This window comes from Theobroma cacao, chromosome 10 (genome assembly GCF_000208745.1).
Source record: "Theobroma cacao cultivar B97-61/B2 chromosome 10, Criollo_cocoa_genome_V2, whole genome shotgun sequence".
Lineage (NCBI taxonomy): Eukaryota > Viridiplantae > Streptophyta > Magnoliopsida > Malvales > Malvaceae > Theobroma > Theobroma cacao.
Window position 1 is genome coordinate 15084661 of NC_030859.1, and position 6734 is coordinate 15091394.

The following is a 6734-nucleotide window of genomic DNA, read 5'->3' on the forward strand; positions in this document are numbered from 1 at the left end:
ACAACCTATCTTCTCCTCATTAACACCAAATTAAGTATAAAATTAACCATGATTAGATTGACTCACCTAAAATAACTAATTTAAAATAATTAAATAAAATCTACTAATTTCTATGCATTACTACAAAAACTAAGCTAAATTATTATCAAAATTAAGCTCAAATAACTCTATATTATAGAGTTATCACACCCTCAAACTTAAGATTTTGCTAGTCCTCGAGAAAAACATAAAAAAGAAACTAACTTACGAAAATCAAATTCAGTTAATGAAAACTAAAATAAATATAGTTATTACTACTACTACTAGAGATAAAGTGCACCAACTCAATGATTCTCCTTATAGTTTTCTCAAAAGTATGTCTATCAATCATTAACCTAAGAAAAAATATAAGCATCATTTAAATTCATGTTTCAATTATAATGCAAGCACATTCTCGAATGGATTTTCGTGTGTGTGTAAAGTTTTTTACCAAGAATATCATGACATCCAGATGAGTTTATGGCAATACAAATTTTAAATTAGTACTAGATTTCCATAGGTTTACTTTTCATCTCTCTCTCCACTAATGTAGACCAATACAAAGCTAGGGATCAACAGGACTTTATAAAGCTTGTAATGTATGGCTAGGGTCAAGGTATGATAAAAGATATTAATATGGCTTAAATCACCCTAAGCACGTAATTATTCTAGGACCTATATATAGAATTCTATTTTCTTTCTCCTAGTACACCTTTTCTTCCACATTTGAACTTTTCTTTTATTCAACACACTTTTTTTTTTTCATAATTTCACAATTTCACACCCTAAAAGTTATTTTCTTTGTATTGTAGGTAGTGGGGTTATTTTTTCATATTTTGAACTTTTATTTTCATCAACATCACATTTCTACCTTTTTCAACATTTAGCTTAATTTATATTTTCTAAAACAATATACATGCTTAGGAGTGAGGGTTGCAAAATTAGAAATTTTATTTTAAGGCTAGGCTTAATATTATGTAGTTAAACAAAGAAAAGGGAAATTAGGCTCAAAAGGGGTATACTAGGGATAAAAATTTAACACGGTTAGCTTTTTAGGCTCAAACGGTCCAAAGATGGCCTAAATCATCTGCCTAATTAAGTATTGCCTACGATTTCACCTCGAGAGAAAATTAAGCAAATTTTAAAATTCATGATATATCTAAAATTTACATAAATATAAACCTTCTCTAGATATTCAGAATAATTCAAAGTAAAATATATAGCGCTCAAAATTGTGGAAATCACATCCTAACAATGATACTTAACAAAAGATTATCATGAATCCAAACAAAAACCTTATTCACCAAAAGTTAAGAATTTAAGACAACTAGTTATCATCATTGGATAAAAAAAATCATTGAAAAGAAATTGGCACAACTTTACTCTAGATTCTTAAGGTTCAACAATAAATAAATTCTTTTACCAACTAATCCTAGATTATTTATAAATCTACATAAACATGCAAATTAAATCTAAACTTCCACAGGATATTCATCACTAGAAAAAAAAATTCACCCCCTTAAACTTAAACTAAACATTGTCCTCAATGTTAGAGTTATCATCTTCATTATCACTTTTTAGGAGGAATTGTTTTTGTTTACTACAAAAAGAAAATAAATAAATAAATAATTAATTAATGTAAAAAAATAAAATAAATAATAAATAAAAATAATTTGAAAAGAAAATAAATAAAGAAAAATGTTTTTTTTATTGAGTACTAGGTAAATGGGTAATGGAAAGTCCAAATAATAAAAAGGAAATGGGTTTGGTCAGTGGGCTGCCCAATGTTGGCAACCCAATGGAGGGTGGTGGGTAGTGGGCTACCAATTGGTAGCTCAATTCGGGGGAAGGGGGGGGGGGGGGGGGAGGGTTGGGGGGGGCGGGTGTGTCCTACCCCATGTGGGAGCCACGGCTCACATCCAAATGGCCCCTTTTTTTTCTTTAACACGAAGTCGCGACTTCGAGCTTAGTGAGCCGTGACTCACGTTGTTTGCACCTCGCGAAGCCCCGGCTTCTCATAGTGGGAGCTGCGGCTTACCATTTTTTTTTTTATTTTTTTTTGAATTTTTTTTAAAAATATTTTTTTTTGAAATATATATATTTTTTTGAAATATATTTTTTTTCTTGAATTTTTTTTGAATTTCTAAAACAATTTTTTGAATTTTTTTTTCATGAATCATCACAAATAAAAGAGAGTGTTAATAATTTAATAAATAAATAAATAAAAGTAAAAGAAAATAAAAAAAGTAAGTTAGAGTGTTTGGGTTGCCTCCCAAGAAGCACTTCTTTATAGTCACTAGCTTGACTATGGTATCCCCTTCTGCACTACTTTATATGGCTCGAGATTTTCTTTATTGACCTTGACTACTCCGGTAAGTCCACTATAAATCTCGACAACATCATAAAGATGAATTTTTACCACCTTAAACTTGTTCCCCCAATATGGTCTAAGATTCAATGGCAAAAGATGGAGTTGTGAATCAGAAAGTATTACTCGCTGTCCAACCACAAAATCAAGATAGCTGGAAAGTGGTGGTGGTTTTGTCTCAAGAATTGGCACCTGCTCCGTGACTAAATCAAATCAAAGTGGTGGTGGAATAGGCTTACCTTTACCCTCAGTGACTAAATCCACTTTATAGCAACTATCTGTATAGAGATACTGAGTTGCATTGAACAAATTAAATACCACTTCCTCCTTTCCAACTCTGAAAGTTATTTTTCCATTCTTCACATCAATAATTGCTCCAACTGTAGCTAAGAATGGTTTTCCCAAAATAAGAGGAGTTTTAACATCATCTTCAATCTCGAGCACAATGAAGTCTACTGGAATGTATAAATGCCCAACTTTAAGCAAAACATCCTCTATAATCCCAATTGGGTGCTTGATTGTTCTGTCAGCTAATTGCAAGGTAACTATAGTAGGTTGTATCTCTTGAAATCCAAGTTTCTTGGCAATAAACAAAGGCATTATTGAAACACTAGCACCTAAATCACATAAACTTTAAAAATTTTAAAACTACCAATAGTGCATGGAATAGAAAAACTCCTTAGATTTTTAAGCTTTGGTGGAAGCTTATTTTGGATTATAGCACTACACTTTTCAATAAGTGTAACTATCTATTCTTCCAATTTTCCTTTTTGGTTAGGATGTCTTTCAAGAATTTAAGATAACTTGGCATTTGTTCTAAAGCTTCAGCAAAAGGAATATTAATGTGCAGTTTTTTAAATACCTCAAGAAATCTCTGAAATTGTTTGTCAAGTTTTTGCTTTTGAAAACATTGAGGAAAAGGTGGTGGCGGTGTGGGAGTAGATTGTGATTTTTTTTTTGAATTTTCAGCAGATTTTTCAACCACAATGTCTTTTTTAGCATTTTTTTCAATTTCTTTCTCATCAGATTGAATTGAAATCTCAAGATTTAATGCTTGATTACTTACCTCTTTACGTACCTCTTTTTCCTTATGGAGAGTAATTGCCATACAATGTTCCTTTACCTTCTCTTCTTGGGTTGGGTTCAGTATTACTTGGTAAGGTACCATGAGGTCTAGTATTTAAAGCACTAGTAAGTTAGCCTACTTGTATCTCAAGATTTCTAATGGAAGTTGCTTGATTTTGAATGGAGGCATCAATCTTTGTCATGAATTGCATGAACATATCCTCCATTGAAGGCTTTTTCTCTGGCATAGGAGCTCTAGATGGAAATCTAGGGGAAAAGTTTGACTTAGCTGTTGATGCAGACCCTTGGTTGTTATTCTATGAAAAATTAGGATGATTCCTCCAACCAGGATTATAAGTGTTGGAATAGGGATTGTTCTATTGCCTATTTCCAAAAAATTGACAAGACTCAAAGTAGATGGGACAATTGTCATTGAAATGTCCTTCCCCACAAAATTCACATGTCATAAAAGAGTTCCGAACAACATTAACACTCAATTTATCTATTTTCTTTGTGATAGAGGCCAATTGTGTAGAGACAATGTTGATCACATCTAATTCATGAATTACAACAATTTTTCTTGTACCCAATATTTTAGATGGCCATTGATAATTATTGGATGTTATCTCTTTGAGCAAATCATAAGCCTTATCAATGGATTTACTCATAAGTGTACCTTCAGCGGCAGCATCAATGGTAGTTCTAAAAGGTCCAAGCAAACCATTATAAAAAGTCTGAACTTGCAGCCACTTAGGTAATCCATGGTGATGACATCTTCTCAACAAATCCTTATACTTTTCCCAAGCCTCATATAGTGATTCAGAATCAAATTGCATGAAAGAAGTGATATCATTCCGCATATTTGCTGACTTTACAGGTGGGAAGAATTTTGCTAAGAATTTTTGAGCCAAATCATCCCAAGTATTAATGGAACCAATAGGAAGTGAATTTAACCAACTCTTTGCTTTATCTCTCAATGAAAAAGGGAAAAGCCTCAATCTTATAGCATCATCAATAACACCATTAGCCTTGAATGTATCGCAGATTTTTAGGAAATTTATAATACGAGCATTCGGATCATCATTAGGCAAACCCCCAAATTGAACAATAATTTGAATCATCTGAATGATTAATGGCTTAATTTCAAAATTGTTGGCTTGAATAGAAGATCTTCAGATACTAGAGTGAAGATTTTGTAGTTGTGGGACTGTATAATTGTCACGACCCAAATTTCGGGCCATGACCAGCGCATGGGCCCAATGGACGTAGTCCACTAAGTCCAAGCAAGCCTATTAATATAACCTTTTCACCATTCCATTAAAAGTTGCTAAGTCACATTTTATGACTTTGAATCAAAATAATACTAAACATTGCCATCTCATAGTGGCATACCAATCAAAGAGTACATATATTATCTAAACATAATTTAATAATTTATATCGATTTATCTATACACAACAAAAGAGTACTCAACTTTTAACGGAGAGACTCGGATGAATGTATAGCTACTGAATGCCGAGACACCTACCAAAAGATGGATACAAGTATACGAGGACGCCTCATCTTAGTTACTGGCTGCCTCTTGATATGAAACTATGAAGTTGAAAACGGTGAGTATAAACTCAGTGAGTGAACAAGATGGGAACAAGCATACCATAAGGAATGTTTAACAAAATCATGATGCATTCATTTTTCAAAACAATTCAATTTATTTTAGTTCTTATTAAACCCCTCATGTAAACCCCACATGAGTAAATCACTTTATGAAAAGGGTCCATGCTCAACAAAGGAATTGGAGAGTGAAAACTTTAATAGCATTCATGCGAATCAAGTCAAATAAACGACGGGTCCTCGCTGCAGCGGAAAGGTAGCTGCAACGAGAATGAATTTTTGCTGTAGCGACACTTGACTTAAATTATCAACTAGTCGAGGGTTTCTTAACTGGCCAAGGGTTTCTCACCAAACCTCCTCATTTTAAACTTAATTCATTTATCCTTTAATGTTGGAAGTCCATGCTCAATTATGGTACTAAAGAAATGAAAAATAGGGTAGCAACCGAATCAAATGAGGAGCAAAATAGAAAGTTTTTTGCTGAATCTCGCTGTAGCGAAATTTTGGTCACAAAATAGAGAGTTTCTCGTTGCAGCGAGAAGCTACAGTAACATTCTCGCTGTAGCGAGATTTTCGGCCAGCCTTACCCTTTCAACCAGAGAGTTTCTCGCTGCAGTGAGATTCAATCTCGTTGCAGCGAGAAATAAGGCACCAACAAAAATTCCCCATTCCCTCAAGCAAAGGCCACCCTGTTCACATGACCAACACAACATGAAACTCATATAATTTCCCAAAGTTTAACATGTCAAATTTCACATGCATTTCAACCATTTACATATTCATGAACTTTCTATAACACACATATCTATACATGTATATATATATTCATCATCATGCACACTCTCCCATCGTCATCAGCTCATGTGCACTCCCCACTAGCACATGGCTGGGTTATCATCGGCTTATGTGCACTCCCACTCGCACATAGTCGGGTCATCATCGGCTTATGTACACTCCTACTCACACATAGCCGGGTCCACATCAACATACAAAGAAGCACCCAAATCATATCATGCATATTATCATATTGTTATAACATATAAACCATTGTATAGCACTTTTTCACAATATAAAATCACTTCACCAAAGGCTTGTTCCCAAGGTACATTTTTAAAGGAAAACTAGATAAAATCTTTCAAATGTTTGTACAATTGCATTCACATTCCCAAAACAAATTTTGAAATGCAAGTTCACTCATCGGTATGTTGTTGGGCCTTTAATCGACTCTAACTTCCGTAATGGTCCAAATGGGGCGATAAAGCTTCGTTGGAACCTACCATTACATTAGCATCACCATTATGTCAATTCACATACTTATAGAATCCAAAAACTTTCTCTTAGCTAACTTCCAATGGCCATTTAAATGCCTATCTATTCTCTCTACCCTTATCACTTTAAAATGAATGAACATCCCAACTACCAATTCACCCGCAAATCTAAACACTAATCATTCTCAACACCAAAACTCAATTCTAATGTACTACTCACCTTGGTAGCTTGTATATGAAATTCTTTCCAAAAGTTTCAAGCTATTTTTGAAGCTTCCTCTTTCTCTCTCTAAAACACCTAACTAGTGACAGAGGGTATAGAAATAAGATTTTTTCAAGGGTTTTAAGGAGAGAGAGTGGAAGAGCACAACGGTTTATGGAAAAGGTGCACCAAAAGCATGAAA

At 33.8% G+C, this 6734-nt stretch overlaps 1 pseudogene; it reads right to left on the minus strand.

Moving 5' to 3' along the window:
• On the minus strand, positions 2600 to 4572 carry LOC108663630 (annotated as a pseudogene).